Source organism: Aulonocara sp. 'chitande type north' Nkhata Bay, linkage group LG9 (assembly GCF_057382095.1).
Source record: "Aulonocara sp. 'chitande type north' Nkhata Bay isolate Kocher_YH1m ecotype deep benthic linkage group LG9, A_spYH_male_GT1.1, whole genome shotgun sequence".
Lineage (NCBI taxonomy): Eukaryota > Metazoa > Chordata > Actinopteri > Cichliformes > Cichlidae > Aulonocara > Aulonocara sp. 'chitande type north' Nkhata Bay.
Window position 1 is genome coordinate 5,023,440 of NC_141352.1, and position 21,608 is coordinate 5,045,047.

The following is a 21,608-nucleotide window of genomic DNA, read 5'->3' on the forward strand; positions in this document are numbered from 1 at the left end:
TGCCAATTTCGGGTCACTTTTGCCGGTCCAGGCCTGGATAAAGGAGCTGGGTTGGAATTGTGACATTAAAAACAATAATTGCTAAAAGAAATTTAATTTGTAGTTCTAAATAAATTCTAACTGCATTTAGGATCTTTTTTACTCACTTTATGTCTCTTCCACGATGTTATTTCTCTCTCCAACAGTGTAGGTTACAATTACATTAGCATGACCAATTATGCAAATTAGGCGATGACGTCATTTGGCGACTTCTAGGACAGCCAATAGCGATTTTCCTTACTGAGGAGTTGGCAACACTGGGTGTGTGAATCCAGGAGTGACGGCAGAGTCGAGACAACTAGGGTCACAGGGAGATGATAGTAAGTACAAGGCAAAAAAATAAAACACGAGCAACAAGGAGGCCTAGTAACCACCACGAGGTAGCTGATGAACTGCCAAAGAGTGGAGGACTAAGCTGGCTGTAAGAGTCACTCTGCTGGATGCCGGTTTAGCAGTTGGATGAGCAGGCGACCATATGCCACTTATGGTTTCCCTTAGTTTTCAGTTGAAGAATCTTTAGTTCCTTCTTAAATCTTGAAAGTAGTACAACAGGCACGGTCGTCCTTGTTTCCAGTATGCCAGAGTGTCCCCGTGTGCCTGTACAAAGCGCATTAAAAATGTTGGAGTTTTTTTTTCTTTCCTTACTAACTGGGCCCCTTGATTTGCCTTCCTGCAACTTCGCCTAGTTCCCAAAAATGAAAAGTTTAGTTGAAAGATCACCATTTGAACCCCATGGAGGACATCCAGCCCACATCACAGTTCACACGTACAAGGCAGCATAACAGAAGAAATGTAAAAAAAAAAAAAAAAAAAGCATCACTATGAACTATTTGGACATACCAAAGAAGATGATAGTGAACAGGTTAAAAGTTGAAATCTTCAGTTAGTAAGTTGGGTCTTTTTTATGTATTTATTTATTTTATGAGCCAATTCTCAGAACTTTTTTAGAATCACACCTCATATGTGTTGCAGGACATAAAGTTGGATTTAGACTGCTTCATATGTGTTTCCAGTCTTTCAGAAACACTGTTAGATATCTAAACTCTTCCAGAGAATGTAAAGCAGGCTTAATATCATTTGTGTCAACATCACCCACACACATGCACACATACACTAAAGCAGGCAAGATGTAATTAAGATATATTAAGTCCCTACAGCTCCCGAGACCAGGAGGATCTTCTAGATATTCCTCTCCAAGTGAGTTTGACTGCAGGGCTTATTTAAATTAAGCCATCAGCTAGCGAACACTTATGTACATTAAGTATTACAGAAATTTGGGCTCCTAAATAAATTATGAAACAAATCATTTAACAGTTTAGTGGTTTTTCTAAGCATCCATCAGTAGATGAAAAACAGCTCTCTGATTTTCACAAGACTTTTATCAAACACGCAGAACTGAAATTTCTGTACCTGCTTTACTAAGAAAAAGGATGGACGCCCCTGATATAAATATGTATTTTAACTCAAACCTACACACTGCTCCCCGGGCGCTGGATTGGTGGCTGCCCACTGCTTCACTGAGTAAATGGGTTAAATGCAGAGAGAATAATCAATAAAGTATACATTATTATATGTGGCCAAAGTAGGGAATCGTTGTTATGCAACAGTTTATAATTGTTTTTGGTTTAGGAAAGCAGATTTAAATGTGCATGTTGCATCTGTTCAACTCAATGAATTAATTTATTATAGTCAGTGTATAACCCCATGTTACAAAATTTTTGTGGTGTTGAGTAACTTGACAGCTTGCTGTTCTTCATTGATATCCTTGCTTCCACTCTCAGACACAAATGTGGAAGTGTCATACTCCACACATCCAACTTAGAATCTTGTGTAAAACTGTCAGAAGTAAATTGCATGATGAAATTATAGACTGTATGTAAATAATGGACGTAATTAAGTCAGTGCAGCGGTGAATGCAAAGCAGAAACAAAAAGTCAGACATATCAGACAAGTGATGATAAACCAGCGTTGAAAACACTGATATATGATATGAACTGTTTAGCCATGTTTAGGCTTAATTAGCAAATATGAACACTACTATCCATTTTTAATATACATTGCTATTCCTTGATAAACAATGGCATGCTGCGATTGTCATGGTAAAGATTAGATAAGGCTAGATTCAACTTTGGTTTTGTAGCAGCACCTTTGACAGAGACAACAAAGGGTGTTAGCCTGCATGTATTGCAAAGTACAAGCTTTCCAAATAGCAACATTCAAGTCAAGTTGGCTACATCCATCTTTTATATACAGTCTGTGATCCTCCCACAGCTACTAGAAAAGGTCTAGGCTCTTGGTCCCATACAAGCCAGTAAATATGGGGCTCCAAACTGCTACCCTTAATTTTTTGGTGAATAATGTTCTGAGAAAAAATACGAACTCGTAAAAAATAGGGCACCCAAAAACTCCAACAGTGCCTTTTATAGAAAGTAATTGACTTGAAATATGTAGTTTGTCAGCTGACATTGAATGTATATGTCACGGCGACGGATGGCCGGTACTGAATAGGACTCAGGTGCAGAAACCCAGAGCGGATGATTTAACAGTTTATTACGGTTAAGTGCAAGGGGGAAAAAAAAGGGAAACGTGGCAAAGACAGAAAATGACGAGACGTGGAGCCTTGGTGTGGCGTGCCCAGGGGAACGTGGCGAGGGAACGAGGCCTGAGAAGTGGAACGGAGCTGAGTGGGGAACAGTCACACTGAGGGGAGAGGATATAGGAGTTAGGCAGGTAGTGAAGGCAGCTCAGAAGTGGCCAGTATAAGAGCAGCAATTCTTACTTGCAGTTAGGGACCTGGAGTGTTTGAGAGGGGGATGATGAAGATCCAGGGGAGGCTGAGTGGCGTGGAAAGGCTGACCTGAGATCCGGGGCTCCAGATGGAGTGTGATGGCAGGAGGGCAGGCAGGTGAGGCACAGAGGGATTTCCAAAATGATCACTAGGTATCCCGAGTCCGGAGGTGGAGTGAGCCAGGGTGGGTACAGCAACTGTAGCACAAAAGAGTCTTTGTTAGTAAGATAAATCACAGCGAGAATTTGAAACACAAGACCTGTTACCAACATGGGTTGATGACGAACTGGCAGTGAGTGAACATCGATGTGTGGTTTAAATCCCTCTGGCTTGATAGCCTGCAATAGGCTCCAGGTGTGCAGGAGCTGGAGTTGGCCCTGCCCAGGGGCGGATCCCAGGTCAGTTCAGGAGCCTAATGGAAACTCCAGCCACCCACCGTAGACCATGACAGTACCCCCCCCCCCTCAAGGGACGCCACCCGGCGGCCGACCGGTCCCCAGCCCGCGACGTGACCTGAAAAAAATCAGAGACAAGAGCAGGATCAAGGATAAACGAGCGAGGAACCCAGACACATTCCTCAGGCCCATACCCCTCCCAGTCCACCAAAAACTGGCGACCCCGACCACGGCGACGGACGTCAACGATCCGCTGAACCGTATAGGCCGGATGACCATCGATGAGCCGGGCGGGCGGAGGGGGGTCGGAAGGCGGGCACAGCACACTGGACAGCACAGGCCTGACTTGGGAAACATGAAAAACCGGGTGAATCCGCAGACTGGGAGGAAGCTCGAGCTTCACAGCAGAGGGCGAGATGACCGAGTGGATGACATACGGCCCAATAAACCGAGGAGCCAGCTTGCGGGAGGAAACTTTAAGGGGAACATCCTTAGCCGACAGCCACACCTTCTGCCCTGGAGCGTACCGAGGAGCTGGCGACCGTAGACGATCTGCATAGCGGCAGTGGCGGGCAGCAGCTTTCTTCAGTGCCTCCTGGGTCCGAGTCCAGACGCGGCGGCAGCGCTGGAGATGGTGCTGGACGGAAGGCACAGCCAAATCAGCCTCTTCCTCAGGGAAGAGGGGAGGTTGATAGCCCAGGGACGCTTCAAATGGAGAGAGACCAGTGGATGCGGAAACATGAGAATTGTGCGCATACTCCACCCATGGGAGATGTGCTGACCAGGTAGCCGGGTTATGGGAAACCATGCAGCGGAGCATGGACTCCAGCTCTTGGTTGAGCCTCTCAGTCTGCCCGTTGGTTTGAGGGTGGTAACCAGAACTGAGGTTGGCTCGAGCACCCAGGGCAGAGCAGAAAGATTTCCAAACCTGGGATGTAAACTGAGGTCCCCTGTCAGAAGTGACCTCGGCAGGAATCCCGTGGAGTTTGAAGACGTGGTCAACCATCAGTCTTGCAGTTTCCGTGGCAGTGGGTAGTTTCTCCAGGGCAACGAAGTGAGCTGCTTTTGAAAACCTGTCGATCACAGAGAGTATCACTGTTTTACCTGCTGACCTAGGCAGTCCAGTGACAAAGTCCAGGGAAATGTGGGACCAAGGACGAGAAGGTACGGCTAGAGGTTGTAGAAGACCGGATGGTCGCTGATTTCGGGTCTTGTTCCTGGCGCACACGTCACAGGCAGAGACGTAGTCCCGCACATCATGTTCCAGAGTTGCCCACCAGAAGTGACGACGTAGTAGTGCGATGGTGCGGCCGATTCCAGGATGGCAGGAAAACCGGGAGGTATGAGCCCACTTAATTACAGCCGAACGGGTTGCTGTGGGAATGAAGCGGCGGCCCGGAGGACCTGTGCCAGGGTCTGGTTCATCCAGTAAAGCACGCTGGATGGATTCCTCTATGTCCCAGGATAAAAACGCTACGCGTCAGGAGGCAGGAAGCACAGGAGCTGGTTCGGTGGGTTCAGAGTCTGGGTCGTAAAGACGAGACAGGGCATCAGCGTTCTTGGAACCTGGACGGAAAGAGATGGCAAACTTGAAGCGATCAAAGAACAGAGACCAACGGGCCTGGCGGGCGTTTAGACGCTTAGCTGTTTTGAGGTAAGTAAGGTTTTTATGATCTGTGAAGATGGTGAATGGGTGTTCAGCTCCTTCCAATAGGTGACGCCACTCTTCCAGGGCTAACTTAATAGCCAGCAACTCTCTGTCTCCTACATCATAGTTGCGTTCAGCTGACGAGAGTCGACGTGAAAAAAAGGCACATGGGTGTAACTTGGCCTTGGAACCTGAATGCTGTGAAAGGACCGCTCCGACGCCGACGTCGGACGCGTCTACCTCTAGAACAAATGGCTTGGAGTGATCTGGGTGACACAATACTGGAGCTGAAGTAAATAGGCGCTTGAGCCTACTGAATGCTACCTCAGCTTCAGGTGTCCAGATGAACTGTCTTTTGGTGGATGTGAGTGTAGTGAGAGTGGCGGCTACCTGGCTGTAGTTGCGAATAAACCTCCGGTAGAAATTGGCAAAGCCGAGGAAACGTTGTAAGTGCTTGCGTGACGTGGGCGTGGGCCACTCCAGGATCGTGCGGATCTTGGCTGGATCAGTCTTCACCTGCCCTCCTGCGAGTATATAGCCAAGAAACTGTGCATGAAACTCACATTTCTCGGCTTTGACGTAAAGTCGGTTTTCCAGGAGGCGTTGGAGGACTGCTCGGACGTGGACATGGTGTTCCTGGGGGGTCTTGGAGAAAATGAGTATGTCATCAAGATAAACAAAGACAAACTGGTTCAGGAAATCACGGAGCACGTCGTTGACCAGGTTCTGAAAGACAGCGGGGGCATTGGTTAACCCAAACGGCATGACCAAATACTCAAAATGACCTAGGGGCGTATTAAAAGCCGTTTTCCATTCGTCCCCCTCCCTGATGCGGACAAGGTGGTAGGCATTGCGGAGATCCAGTTTGGTGAATACGGTGACTTCATGGAGGGGTTCGAAGGCTGAGCTGATAAGGGGTAAAGGATATTTGTTTTTAATGGTGATGTCGTTTAACCCTCTGTAGTCTATGCATGGACGGAGTGATTTATCCTTCTTTTCCACAAAAAAGAAGCCGGCGGCCACTGGAGAGGAGGATGGGCGGATGATACCTGCAGCTAATGACTCGTGGATGTACTTTTCCATGGACTCTCTTTCTAGTCTGGAGATGTTGAATAGCCGGCTAGAGGGAAGCGGAGCACCAGGTAGAAGGTCGATAGCGCAGTCATAAGGCCTGTGGGGTGGTAAGGACGACGCTTTGTCTTTACTGAAAACTTCCTGGAGGTCATGGTACTCAGGTGGGACGAGTGTGAGGTCAACCGGATCAACGCCCGAGGTGTTAGTGTCAGGGGCACCCGGCGGTAGGGCAGACTTGAGGCAGTGGGCTAGACAAAAAGGGCTCCAACTAGCGATTTTACTTCCAGACCAGTCTATATGAGGGTTGTGTTTCTGTAGCCAGGGGTAGCCTAGGATGAGTGGTGAATCAGGAGAAGAGAAGGTGAATAAGGTAATGGCTTCATGGTGGTTTCCAGAGGTGACGAGGGTTACGGGGCCAGCCTGATGGGTTATCTGAGAGAATATTTGATCGTTTAATGCGGTAACAGGGATGGGAGGATCGAGAGTCTTGAGTGGCAAATGAAGGCGTCTAGCGAGAGCTAAATCTATTAAATTTTGCTCTGCTCCGGAATCAACGAGAGCATGGAGGGGGTGAGAAACCTTATTTAGACACAGGGTGACTGGTAGAATTAACCGGGGTTTGGAACTGAAAGAGGATCCGCCCACCTGTATCCCCGAAATTACCGGCGGGCGGAGCCTTTTGGCCGAACCGAACACTGCGCTAACCTATGCTCCACTGAGCCACAGTAAAAACACGCGCCCGACCGAAGCCGTCGTTCTCGCTCCTCTGGTGTGTGACGAGAGCGGCCGATTAGCATAGGCTCCGGAGCGGCGTCCGTTTCCACGGAAACGGGAGCGGATGTTGACACCGGACGTGACGGTGGAGGAAGTGAAAACGTACGAGGCGCAGGTTTACGATGTTTCTGGTTCTTTTCTGCCTCCCTTTCCCTCAGGCGATTATCTATCCGAAGGGAAAGGGAGACCAAGTCTTCAAAGGATTCGGGCTCATCGCGGGAAGCGAGCTGGTCTTTGAGCTCGTCGTTTAAGGCGCGACGGAACACTCCCCGAAGGGCATGATCGGGCCAATTGGCCTCGGCGGCTGCAGTACGGAATTCGATAATGAACTCAGCGACACTCCGGCTCCCCTGTTGCAACCCGAGCAACCTTTCATCAGAACTACCCTCCGATACTGGGTGAGTAAAGGTCTTTTTAAACTCGCACAGAAAATCATCAAACGAGCAGGTTGGGAGCGGGTGAGCCGACAGGTACGCCTCGGCCCATAACAGCGCCTTGCCCTGTAGCTTAGCCACCAGATATGCTACCCGAGCTGATTCGCTAGTAAATGAACGGGGTGAATGCGTGAACGCGAGAGAACATTTCAGTAGAAAGGCCGTACAGCGGCCCCGCTCCCCAGAGTACGGCTCGGGTTCTGGGAATGCAGCATCGCGAAACACGGAGCCCGAAGGGGTCGGAGCTGGGGAAGACTGGGGAGGTTCTGCCACGGGCGCAGGGGACGCGGAGGATGGGCCTGGAGGAGGGGAAAGAGCCGACTGAATCTCCTGCAGGGAAGCTAAGATCCTAGCCTGGGTCTCGCCTATGGCTTGACACCGGGTGTCGAGAACCTGCAACGCTTGCTCATGAGCCCCTAAAATGGCTCCCTGCTTGGAGACTGCTGCACGTACTGGGTCTGCTGAGTCCATTTGTTGGCCAGCTCGTACTGTCACGGCGACGGATGGCCGGTACTGAATAGGACTCAGGTGCAGAAACCCAGAGCGGAGACAGTAGATGATTTAACAGTTTATTGCGGTTAAGTGCAAGGGGGAAAAAAAAGGGAAACGTGGCAAAGACAGAAAATGACGAGACGTGGAGCCTTGGTGTGGCGTGCCCAGGGGAACGTGGCTAGGGCGAGGGAACGAGGCCTGAGAAGTGGAACGGAGCTGAGTGGGGAACAGTCACACTGAGGGGAGAGGATATAGGAGTTAGGCAGGTAGTGAAGGCAGCTCAGAAGTGGCCAGTATAAGAGCAGCAATTCTTACTTGCAGTTAGGGACCTGGAGTGTTTGAGAGGGGGATGATGAAGATCCAGGGGAGGCTGAGTGGCGTGGAAAGGCTGACCTGAGATCCGGGGCTCCAGATGGAGTGTGATGGCAGGAGGGCAGGCAGGTGAGGCACAGAGGGATTTCCAAAATGATCACTAGGTATCCCGAGTCCGGAGGTGGAGTGAGCCAGGGTGGGTACAGCAACTGTAGCACAAAAGAGTCTTTGTTAGTAAGATAAATCACAGCGAGAATTTGAAACACAAGACCTGTTACCAACATGGGTTGATGACGAACTGGCAGTGAGTGAACATCGATGTGTGGTTTAAATCCCTCTGGCTTGATAGCCTGCAATAGGCTCCAGGTGTGCAGGAGCTGGAGTTGGCCCTGCCCAGGGGCGGATCCCAGGTCAGTTCAGGAGCCTAATGGAAACTCCAGCCACCCACCGTAGACCATGACAGTATATCCTTCTTCTGGTTTTTTTTTATCTTGATATAAATATACCCAATCATCATACCAATCTTTGAATCCAATCATAATAATTCCCACTGGTGTTTATTCAATCCATGCAAGAAGAACATTGATGAATGTGCATTGCTCCAATCAAATATACATAATTAAGCCTGGTAAAACATATGCGAAAGCTGCAGTACACTGAATGAGTTAGCCTTCATTTGACTTTAACTATGTTTTATATCTCCTTCCATGCCAAAGCACAATGACATTTTACAAGAACTGGCAAAGCTTTCAATAAATTAACTTCTAAATAATGAGATGTATACACTGAACAGTCTTCTAAGGCCTTTTTTTAACCAATGCTTTTCAACATCAGGTTGCAGCTTGATGTTTTTTATATTAATAAAGGGCAAGGATAGGGACATGTCTATATTTGCTCAGACAGAGCATACCAGACACCCATATTTAATCACAGAACCACTGCACTCTGTTTGCTCATCTTGCCGAAGCAGAAGCAATTTGTCATACTTTGCAGGAGATAGGTCTCAGTCCGAGCTTCAAACAGAGACAATGAGAAGTCTGACCTGGGCTTTTTAGTATTTCACAGAACCATTTTATGAAGCTCTGGGTTCAAAGGTCCAATCTCTCCACCGAGGGAGGTTTCTTCACAATGTGACAGTACAATCTATTTTATGAACATGGTGAAGTTTGCAAAAGTTTTGATTCTGACCTCTAAAATGTTTTGTTTCATGAACTGAAAGAAAGTAAAAATAAATAGGTCTTGTTGCATATTACTAAAGGGCCAACATTTCGTAGTAGTTCTGTGAGTCATCCTTCATTGTTTATGGCACTGACAGGAAATCTAATGATGCATGTAAAGGAATTAGTGTTTAGAAGGTAGAGTTAACTCCAAATAGCAGACCTTCTTCTTCCTCCAACTTCCAGTGCTATGATGGAGCCAAGTAAAGAAGGAAAAATAGAAACAACCACAACAAAAACAATATTACCTAATATTACCACCAAGAAGGCCTCATTAGCCTTTACAAAGTTTTTTTTGTCCAAAAATTTGTGATCCTTCCCTTAAGGAATTTTTGTTTTTGCATACCCACCTAGCCAAACATAACCAATAATGTCTTGTGGTGTGAATGATGCAGCTAACTACAGCTTTTTTCTTTTGTTGGGGGGGTGGGGGTCCTGAATTGCACTAAACCCTGTCCTTGTGCTGTCATCGCAAATGGTGGATCTGCTTGCTCCTGGAAAGTTTTGGAAGGCAAAGAGAAAGAGGTTTTTGGAGGCCAGCTGTCAGCCATGAGAAGGCTTCTGCTCTGTGTTTTGTGAGCATTGAGCATTGTGGTTCTGTCAGCAGAGTAAATAACATGTCGTCTTTTTTCTGTCAAAGTTTCACTTCTCTGGCACTGTACACAAGCACAGTTCACTGCCAAACTAAGCTTGGCTAATTGGTGATTCTAGACTGGGGATTATTGAGGAAGCACAATTCATCACAGTAAACACATGGTAAACAGCAAATGTTTTCCAAGCATTGGAGATAAAGCAAATGGTGTTGGGTTCCATCATGGCCATTGTCAAGCAGTGTTGCTTTTGTGAAAGGTTTGGGAATGATTTTGTAAGGGAGGGAATGGCAATTAATTCTTTTTTTTGTTTGGCTTTGTATTTGATCTGTTAAAAATCTTTCAGATGTCACTGGAGATACAGCTACAGTTCTCTTATCAAGCGCAGCCCTAAATGAACTCCCCTAAGAACTGCTTTTCTGCCTTCATCAGGGCAACACGAACAACAGTGTTTATGAATATATTTGGCTCACTGCTGCTCTCATCCCCAATCAACTTGAGTAACAATTTTCAAGTCAAGACGTTTCTTTTTCAGTGGGCACCATGCAGAACAAAACCCAACTTCAATTAGCTAAGCTCACTGGTTCCCAGTTGGTGTGCCTTAAAGGCAAAAGCTTGACATTACTTTTGAGTTCTTCTTCCTTTCTCAAATTCATTACAAGCCCCTGTGATCACAAAACATGTTGCACAAGCTAATGATTTGCTTTTATCTGATGATAAAGGGCACAATGCACGGAAGAGATGAAAATTTCACATTAGAGAATGTGCAAGTAATATTTTTTGCCTGCAGTAATCTAGGCTATCATTAAAAATGCAGAGGTGAACTCACTCTGTTGTTTGCAAGTATAAACTTCTGGAGATTATGTGCTTTCTCGGGCTATAAAGCTCACATTTACAGGAGGTTGTCATGCGGGTTTATCAGGACTACACAGGACTACACATCTCGGGTGCTGTAATATTTCCACTTACCAGTTCCACTTGCACTATGCTACAATCAGCTGATTTCAATTCAGCTAATGCGTGGAGGAGTAGGAAAATAGTGGTCTACAGCATGAATATGGACTTTTTTCTTTTTTTTCTTTTTTGTTTTTTGCATAAATGGACGATACCGCGATGGTAAAGTGCAAACTGCATCCAGGACAGAAACAACTGCATTATGCTGCTAACACAACTTTGGCTCTTTGCAAGAACCTGCATAGACAGCATGTTAACGCTTAGCTAGCTCACAGCCCAGAGTGTTGTTAGAGATGAGTGAATGCTGACCCCAGTCCAGCAGACAGACCCTGAACTTCAGCGGGTAACAAAGGCAGTGAATGAGAAATGAGAAAGTAATGTAATGTACAGTGTTACTTAAAGGAAAAGTGTCCTGTGTTATATGTGTAATAATTACTTTTTTAAGTAATGACCCCAAAATTGATCACAAAAAAATAGTTGAAGTACCTCCAACATGCAAACATTTGACCACATAGCATGCAGAATGTATTTGATATGCTGCTTAGTGTGGAGCAAATGAGAACCCAATGAGAGTTGATACGGAACTGAATCAATAAAAGATGGAATCTGAACTGCTAAATTCCAACTCTTGGTAAGATGTTCTTTTTATGAAAAACTGTATTTGAAGGGAAAATCTCCGTCCCGGTTTCCCTCCAAGGCGTGAGCACCGATAAGCAGAGTTTTGTCCTTTCCTCCTAATTATTCAAAGTAACACTCAGGTATGCCGCTCAGCTGGGTTAGTTACGACGTCGGGAGTAGCTTGGGAGAACAAGGAAACACAGACTGCTTCAGGTTGCCTTCCCAAATCGACTCAAAGGTTTATTTATCATACAACAGCTTATATAGAGGAAAAAGGTTCGTGTGTCAGCAGATTCTCAGTTCAAACCGGTACAGACCAAATAAGGAAACGTCTTCCTTCCTTGTGAGCAAAGAAGTATCCTTTGTGTAGTTTATCAGTTCAGCTACAATTTATAATCATCCCAGCAAAATACACTCCTAGACATAGAATACAGAGTTCTTTCATTAGTGAATTCTGAAACGAACCACCTGGCCTTTAACAAGCTCTTTTCTAAATCATAAGGAAGGGAGGATGGGAGTAAAGAAGTGGTCTCGTCTCTGTGGTATTTTCGACCTTGGGGTACCAGCCTGTGAGTCTTACACATCAATACATGGGTCAGAGAGAAAGAGAAAAACAACTAGTAAATGGGCCTTATTGAGTAACAGTTCTCCTGTATAATATTACTACAAAACAATATCCTGTAAATGCTAACCGTAGTATCAAAATATCACAACAGTATTAGCTTTATGTTTCATTAGTCTACAGAATGTTTCCTTAAAAGCGTCAGTATCATCGGGATGTTTTTGGCAGGTGTTAGACAAAACTTTGTTCTTTTTGGTCAGCAGCTGTTTTTAAATTGGTACTTTTCCATGGACAACATTTTTACCAAGTCTCTTTCTTAGTGTTGAATCATTAACTGAGCTGAGACAAGGGAGGCCTGCAGTTCTTCAGATGTTCTTCTGGATTCTTCTGTGATTTCCTCGATGAGTCGTGGATGTGCTCTTGGAGTAATTTAGGTAGGTCAGCCAGCGAAGTCACTATTGGACGTTTTCTCCACTTTTGGATAATGTCTCTAGAATGTCATTAGAAATGGCTTTCAAGACAGATATATATTGATTACCGTATTTCCCGGACTACAAAGCGCACCTGAATATTAGCTGCACAAGCTAAAATCAGGGGAAAATCCTGTTTTGTACATACATTAGCCGCACCTGACCAAAAGCCGCAGGTGTTTCAATGTTGACTTATCATATGTAAGAGAATATGCACAAAGGGAATTGTCAGGAAAGAGATGGCTGTTTGGAGACACACCCCTTTTATTAATATTTTGAAAAACAAGTTATGGGTACATATTTGCATAACTTTTTAGGTATATGTACAAGTAGTGGTAATTACAAGTAGGAAACATGTACTGTGCTTCATAACCGAGTAACAAATGTAGTACATAATAATAACCTGCAGCACACCAGAAAAATAGATTGGACTACCTTTTAGGCTCAGGTGCAGTGACACGGCTTTAACAAGAAGAAAAGTCAGTCATTCACCACCATCTTTCTCTTCTTCCTGCGCACTAAAACCACCAAAGTCCTCTCCTCCAGTGTCGGATACGAACAGGCTCAGGGTGGCTACGTCATCCACTCTTAGCTCCTTTCCTTTGTTGTCACTTTCAAAACCAAAGAAATCCTCGTTGTCAGTGTCAGAGTCGAACACCCTCAGAAGGGCCGTGGCGGTGTCCTCCTCTCCATCATGCAGCAGTCCAGCCCTTCGAAATCCGTTGGTGATCATGGATGTTTTCACACTTTTCCACGCTGTCAGATTCCACCGGTGGAGTTGAGCATAACTTGCTTTTCGCAAGTTTATCGCCGCTCGTCATCCACACCTCGGGCTGAACGCGTAGCGTTAATTTGAAGTTTGTTTTTCGCGCTACTTGTACAGCACTATGTTGCCTGGCGGATGGACACGTGACCAACATACCACTCTTGAACCCCGATACTGTGTGTCTGATCACATGCCCTTCCGCCAGGCAATGTAGTGCCGTACAACAGCGGAACAAACAAAACAAATCGTCTTACGATATGACAAAAATCATGGACAATCCATAGAAAAGCCGCACCTGACTAAAAGCCGCAGGGTTCAAAGCTTGTGCAAAAAGTAGCGGCTTATAGCCCGACAATTACGGTACTTTGTTTTTCAGTTGGTTTTTTAGATAGTGGGTGATGAGTTGCTTTTAGAATAGAATAGAATAGAATAGAATTCAACTTTATTGTCATTGCACATGCACAGGTACAGGGCAACGAAATGCAGTTTGCATCCATCCAGAAGTGCTTTAGTGATATAGATATATTACAATATATATTAGCGGGGGTGCTGGAGCCTATCCAGGCTGTCATAGGGCGAGAGGCGGGGTACACCCTGGACAGGTCGCCAGTCTGTCGCAGGGCCAACACACAGAGACAGACAACCATTCGCACTCACATTCACTCGCACATTCACATCTAGTGGCAATTTGGATTATCCAATTAACCTTTTGGGATCTTTTACTTCATATTTTATATTTATGTGATTTCTTGATTTAAAGGACTGTCATGTCTGAAACATGTAAGTGTGACAAAAATACTTTTTCACAGCACTGTATATCTTTGAACACGCAAAATATAATCAATCAATATCAATATAATTACAGAGTCGTGATGACTAATTCAAAGTGTTGAACTTTTTAAAACACAAAAATACAACAAAAAACCCTGAAATTTAAAATCCCAGCTGAGTTCCTACAATATCTACACATACCAAATATGTCAGGATGAATTTTATGTGTGCATCATCCACATATTAATATTTCTTTTTGAAGTAACGGTGTAACCATAAAATAACAAGTGAACTCAGGCTGGAGTATTTCACCCAGTGTAAGCATCGTATAATTTCAATCAAGAGTTCAAACAGAATGTACTTCATTTATGATATTATTATACATTGTGGATCCTTTATTATTAGATCTGAAGACTAAATATAAATAGAATTACACAAAACTCTTGCACTGTTAATTTTACTGCCAGTAAAAGTCATCTCTATAATATAAAGTGTAAGAGTTTGTTGTGTTTTTATTGTCCTTCAAATAAAATGCTAAGTGTGTCCATATCTTTATTCTTGTCCTCCTCCCAAATGTGTTGAGATTTTATCACGTTTTCAAAGACAAACATGTGGGAGCTTCCACCCTGTTTGTCAGCAGCAGATCAAATGTGCACATCTAACCTTTCTGCACAAGGAGATTACTTCTGATTGGATCATTTCCATACTCGTTTCACCCTTTTACATAACGTAATTAGTTCTGATTGAATCTCGTATCTCCAGAACATTTTCATTTCATTTTAATTTGTTAACAAAAGTCTCAATACATTTTTTCATAGTTTTCTCCTCTTGCATTAGTTTTTATTTGGTTATCATTTTGTGTCCATCAGAAAAAACAGTTGTTGATGAAAACTATGACGATAATGATTGGTCAACAAAATTAGCTCTTTTCTGTTCCCATGCACTAAATTACCAGTAGGCAATATCAGAGGTGCAGTATCACATCACATTAAACCTCATCAATAATTCGTGCATGACTCCTATTAGGTAATGAACCTAATAGTGAACGTTAGTCAAAAGCAAACCCATTAAAGCATAAAAAAAGTCCAAATAAAACAACAATTTAAAAACATACTGTAAAACACATATAATTAAGATACTGACCATGGCTAGAAACATAGGCAGAGCCAAGACAGACAAACACAGACCAAATGGCAAAAGCAGAAACTGAAGACATATATGAAGAAGGGCAGAAAGTCACAAGACAGGTAATAACATAAGGACAGGAAATACATGAAAAACATTAAAGTGTCCGTTTGTTTGCTTGTTTTCCAGAGACATTCAGGCACAACTCTGATCTTGAAACTCTCATTTCATTGTCTAAATGTAACCAAGTACTGTTGGTTCCTAATCTTAACTGAGTAGTTTTTGACCTTAAACCTAATCTAAACCTAACCTAACGTCACAGCACTAAAAACCTAAAGGAAAAATTGTGGAAAAGATCTGTTTTGCAAGGGACACAAACTGTTAAATGAGGGGGCAAAATGTCTTACTCCACTATAAATTCCTCCAAACCTTTTATGGAAAAAGTTCATTTCGTGTCCACGGACATGAATCATTAGATAGGTCTAAAGAAAACTGCCATTCATGTGAACAAAAAATTGGAAGTAAAAGGGGTCATTTTCAGGAACACAATTTCGTGAGTATTTTTTTGGACTGCCATGGAAATGTGTTGCAAATGCAGCCATATTACAGTATGCAGGGAGGAATTAAACACGCAAGTGAGGGACAGACAATCACAAGATGTGGAAAAAAATTAACAACAGAAAAACAAAAACACGCAAGGAATCGAAATCCCTGTGAAGCTGTTCTTAGTTTTATTCTTAGCTTCAGCATTTTTTTTTACATTTTCAAGGCATCCATATTTGTCTAAGTGCTCAGTGAAAGTGATTCATAAGAAACATTTTTGAGTAATAATATTCAAAGTAGAAGTTTAAAAAGAAATCTTTAAAACCTGATATCTCTGACCTGCACTTGACCGAGAAAATCTCTTCTAATTTCAAGCTGAAAGTAACGTCAGTGTTTACCCATTTGCAAGCCTCACAGTCTGTCTTGGTATCACAGCATGTTCCCTAACACACTCCTGAAGTTGATGCAAATAAGGCAATTTTTGTGTTATGGGCACTTCAACCAAGCATTGCTGGACTGTGTGGGATTTGTTTCCAACTGCAAAGTATGCAAAGTAACTTGTTGGAGTTCGCGGTCTGTCCCCTTTTTTTAATGAATTATAATCCTGTCAACAGCATTCCATATGCGAGGAGCAAGGGTTGCTGCCTTCCATGTGAGCCTCAACAGCATATACAGCCACAGCTGGCAAGTGAGGGAAGTGTGGGCCGGATACGCTCCCCTTCACTGGCAGGCAAAGGCTGCATTATGCTAATGTAACAACCAGAGGAAAAGAAGAGTGGGGAGAGAAAGAGAGAGAGAGACTGAGGGGGGAAAGTGAACAAAAAAGAGAGTGTGAAGAAGAAAAGGAGAAGGCTGTGGTGTGAAAGTGAGTGAGAGAAGTCACATAGTCTTTACATGCGGGGGTGAACAAGTTGTCATCTCCTGCATGTAAATGCCCCCCACCCCCATCGCTTGCTCTTATCCACACACAATTTAAATTGGTTTAGACAAGTGCTGGAGAACCGGTTCAAATGCATTTGCAGAGATGCTGAAATCCTCTCATCCTTTTTGTAGCTAATATCTCAGGTTGCAAGGCTCAGCGTATTTAAATCTAAACATTAGTCATTTTTAAACTAGCACAATGTATATACCTTCCTCTTCATTCATTTTGACCTCTGCCCAGATACCATACAGCTGCCGATGAAGCTGGGGAAGTGAATAGACTCTGAATTCTATAATGGCACCATGAGGCGCAGCGAGTTGCAGATTGCTACTGTAAATGCCTTTTATATTTTTGCTCTATTTTTCCCTGGGATTAAAGCATGGAAGCATTTTACGGCACTATCTAGCGCAGGCTTAATGGCATGGCGCACAGAAAAAAAGAAGAATGCAAAGTGAGCACATTGTGAGAAATATGTCAGTGCCGACTGCAAAAGCAAATGAAAAAGCTGGTACTCTCAGCAGAAAAGGGAACATTTCAAGCTGCAAACACAGAGAGACAAAGTAGCGCCTTTCAAAGCTTCGCGTTTTTTTCTGCTGCCTAAGGAAATGCCCACATTGCACTGCAGGTTTGCTGCTTTCAAAACATATTCCATCAAAGAGCCAGTTGCCAATTCAATTTTGTGATACACATCAGGCCATTCTGCAAAGCATTTTAAATACTTTAGTAAAAACCTTTGCGAGTAATATTTGAAGGCAGCCTGAGCCACAGGAAAAGTAAGCTGCTAAGCTGTTTGGGACTCTCCAAATATTCAATTACAAAAAAGCCGTCTTTTTAACTCAAATTTTAATCTTTCCAAACTAAAAAAAAATTAATCAGTACTTCTTTGTGTTCAAACCTAACGTTGAAAAATAGCTTTCTATATAAATGACAGAAAAGTGTGTTTATGGTTGGTGGGCGATTATTCAGATTTTAATTTCAGTGATTACAAAAGCAAGATAATTGAGATAAAATAATTAGCTCTTTGGCATTTATGTTTGCTGCAAAGCTCTTCTCTCTTGCCCCTCACCTTCCAAACAATCAGATGAGTTTTATTTTACTTCATGTTAAAAGAGAGTTTCACTCTCTTGCTCATTGGTGATTTTCTGATTTGGTTCTCTCTTTGATATTTAGCACTTAATGAATTTTAATTAATGAATTATTGTCCCTTTGCCTTTAAATAGAAAGGTGCTTCAGGTGGATGTTGTTGTGAACTGGGGATTTACAAATATGAAATCATCTGAAATTGAATCGACTGAAACTTGCCTAGTGTTGTAAATCAAGTGCACCCCTAAAAAACTAAAGTCAGTCAGTGAGTTCATTTTAACTAGAGCCAAGATAAAAGAAAAAGAGTAAAATCTGTGGAAAGAACATAAAGTAGAAATGGCAGCCACCATTGTTTACACATCTTCAAGCATCTATGCTTAAATGGTTAATGGTTAGGTTAGCCAGTGTTGGCCGATTGAAGGAAAGGTATCATTGTCCAAAACAACAGCTTTATGTCCTCTACTTTTTCCACCCATTTATTTATTTTTCAATAGCACATGGTTAAAGTTTAAAGTTCATTGATAAAAATGTATTTTCAATTTACACATGCTTATTAGGTTAAATAATTAAGAACAAAACTCTAAAATGGTAAATGGCCTGTATTTGTATAGCGCTTTACTAGTCCCTAAGGACCCCAAAGTGCTTTACACATCCAGTCATCCACCCATTCACACACACATTCACACACTGGTGATGGCAGCTACATTGTAGCCACAGCCACCCTGGGACAGAGGCGAGGCTGCCGGACACTGACCTCTAAATAAACAGTCACACTCATGTTTATGTTAATTATATAGTCAAATGTTTTGTTATAGTCCATTATATATACCATTATATTTTAGCGTCCCTGTCATGGCTACTTATTGATTTACTGCTTTTTACAAATACAGAAACTCATTCCTTTAATTCTGGTAATCCTGGGTCGGGGCCCAGTTGTAGCAGGTTAAGCAGACAGTTTTTCCCCAGTATTTTCTGGAACCTCCCTAAGGCATTCCCCAGCCAGATGCAATATATACAGTAAGTATCCCCAGTGAGTTCTGAGTCTAACCTGGGGTCTCCTCCAGTTGGGTGTATCCAGAAACCCTCCAAAGGCACCCGGGATCCGGACCAGATGCCTAAACCACCTGAGTTGGACTTCTTTCAACTTGAATAAGCAGCAGCTCATTACATCAACATCCCAGGAGTCTACAGGACTCCTGCAACAACATCACACTAATGGACTCTGTTCTGGGCCGTTCTCTTCGGCTGGGTCCACGTTATTCCGGCGGTCTTTACTTTGCTCTTCTCCACGTCTCTTTGGGTCTCCCCACATTCCTTTTTCCTTTTGCATTGCTGCTTTACAACCTCACCCAAACTGTGTCTTGACTTGAGTGAATTAGATGTAGAAGCAAATACATCATAGTTCATCTTGTGTAAGGCTGTTGGTCAGAAGGTAGAGCAGGTCATCTGCTAAACAAAAGGTTGGCCATTCGATCCCTGACTGCTCGACTTTACCAAGATACTGAAGCCCAAGTTGCTCCTGATGCATTCATCAGAGTGTAAGAAAGAAGTGCTTGTGTGAATGAAGCATTTTGTATAAAGTGCTCTGAGTGGTTATGTAAACTAGAAAAATGGGTGAATGTGTCTCTCCTTCCAGGGCTAATCTTCGGGATGCCTCCTAGTGTTAGGTATCCCGACCCCCATACCAAAGTCTGGGGTTTTCTCACTGTGCTCTTCTTTTTAATTGCACTATAGTCATTATGGTTTACATTATGGCTTACATATCACTATATCACACACAGAGTGTTCACCTCAGTGCTGCTGTATGCCCCTCAGTTTTATTTACATCATAGACATTGAGGGTTTTGAGCGGAAGGTGTGGAGAAAAAGTCTGGTTCTCATGCCACAGTTGCCCCCTCATTTTAATAGCATGCTAGTTTTCACACAGTCATTTTAATCCTTTATGCACACATAGACCAACAAATATCAACTCTCACACAGAGAAGTCGGGGGGAGAAGCGGGTGGCTCATCCTGCACACTGTTGCTCCCTGCCTGAGGTGGGGTTGCAGAGGTCACCTTGTTTGGCTGCTTGCATACTACCATCACCTCTGGTTATGTGCAAATTTTTGTATTTTTGCCACACTCATTCACACAAGATTTTTATGCATTAGACAGCAACTTGGGGATGGGGTATTCTGAACAGACTAGCTGCCCTAGTCTCATCTTGGAACATCTTATTCTTGACAATCAAAACCAGTGCACTTCTGTCAAACAGTCTGGTGAAAAACACCACTGCTCTCTCTCCTTTCTCCATACTGCTTTAAGCATGTCACCTGGATCATATCATCTATTTTACTGAACCAGATTTGTTTTTGTTTTGCCATCTTTAAGGCTTTCCTTGCAAACCTGCTGAAAGAGATATTAAAAAAGTTTTTCAAGTGTACTCACTTTTGTATATTTTAATTTATGTCTCTTTTTAAATCTGACAGTCATTATTTTCCTGAGGAAAGTGACCTGAAGGAATTTTCTAGTGCAGTCTGGAAGTGTTAATGTCCTAACACTAAGCCCTCAGCTATTTCTTTAAACTTCCAGATAGAATAAAAACATAACCACATGTATTTGGGGCCTTAACACTTTACTCAACTGCAGTCTTCCATAAATTTCTTCCCATACATGAAGCGTGCCCCCTTCCCCGCATGTCTGTTTTTTTGTGTCTTATTGGTTTATATTTCATTGTGTAACCCAGTTCCTAAAATCATCTCAAACAAAAGAGAAGAAAAAGTAAAACATTTAAATTTAAACATTGTTCATTGTTCCTGTTCTTACTGTCCTTGTTTAATGAAAGTGAAACGAGATCAAAATACCTATTTAAACGAAAAAGGGACACAGATTTATATATGCTCTGGTCAACAAGGGTTAAGTTCTCCGAGGGTTGATGAGCTCTGATGAGAGCCTATTGTTTTACTCCACTCCTCGCATGTCAGCCAATCGGTGAAGCTCTAGGCAGCTCTTGTCCCTCCTTAGTACGGCAGTCAGGTTTTTATATGGGACGAATCCAAAGACCAGGTCAGCGATTCCAGAACAGAGAGTGTTCCAGTGTTCACTGGATGGCGAGCCAACCCAAGATCCTAGGAGACGATATACATATACACGCACACTCATTTGCACATTTGATGGACTACAATCCTCTACTGTACAAGTAGTACGGTAGGACAGACAATCACACACACTCCTCATGGGACGAACTCTATTGCAATACACCCGTTTGTCATGGGCCCCACCGGTACCATTTGGACTTAAAAAAAGACTAATTTTTTTACTTGTGTACAATTTTATTTTATTCTATTTTTTTTTTGCTACTTTGGGGGAAAATGTTATACTTGAAGTTCTGTGTTGTGGAAGTTTTCCATTAAATAAAGCCTGCAGACGAGCGGTGAGCGGTAGCTAACATTCTTTAATCAAACACACAAAGAACAGACAACCAAGCTTGATGAAGTCCCTGCATGACCGCGGGACAGACGGTCAGCAGAGTCTCCCTGAGCCCAGCATGGCTCTCAGTTAAATACCTTCTCCAGGAACAAAAGGCAGTACACAGCTGTTTCACACCTTAAGGTTCACACTCCCTTGCTGCCTCCCAGAGTCCCCGAAGAGACAAAAGACTCTTCCTGTGGAGTTGTCTGCTTCCCCCAACTTCCTTACTGGACCCCCACCATTTGTCTTACTGTATGAGTGTCAGACATGTTTAAATCCAGTGGCACCAAGGTATCATACAATAAAATAATGTGATTAATACATAAGTAAAAGAAATTCCTATACATCTGTTAAACCAGTTGTAATACTGTGTGGTTACAAAATTCTTTTAAAAGGCTTAACATCACTAAAGTACTTTTAAGCCACACAACTGTGTTTGTCTGGTTCCTCTGCCATTCATGTACCAGAGCTCTAAGAGTCGTTCTTAATCTTCTGATACCAGCCCAAATTACTCATTACCTTGGTAATTATCCATTGGTACTGTATATAACTCCACCTAAGTGCTACAATTGCCTCTCAG

General features: G+C 43.3%; 1 long non-coding RNA gene across 1 annotated transcript; it reads right to left on the bottom strand.

Moving 5' to 3' along the window:
• Positions 1–7,760: 7,760 nt before the first annotated feature.
• On the bottom strand, positions 7,761–8,413 carry LOC147321468 (uncharacterized). The gene is made up of 3 exons (XR_015130874.1): positions 8,239–8,413; positions 7,960–8,165; positions 7,761–7,880 (listed from the first exon to the last, which is right to left on the bottom strand). It is a non-coding gene; the product is annotated as an uncharacterized LOC147321468 (long non-coding RNA).
• Between the last annotated feature and the right edge of the window lie 13,195 nt (positions 8,414–21,608).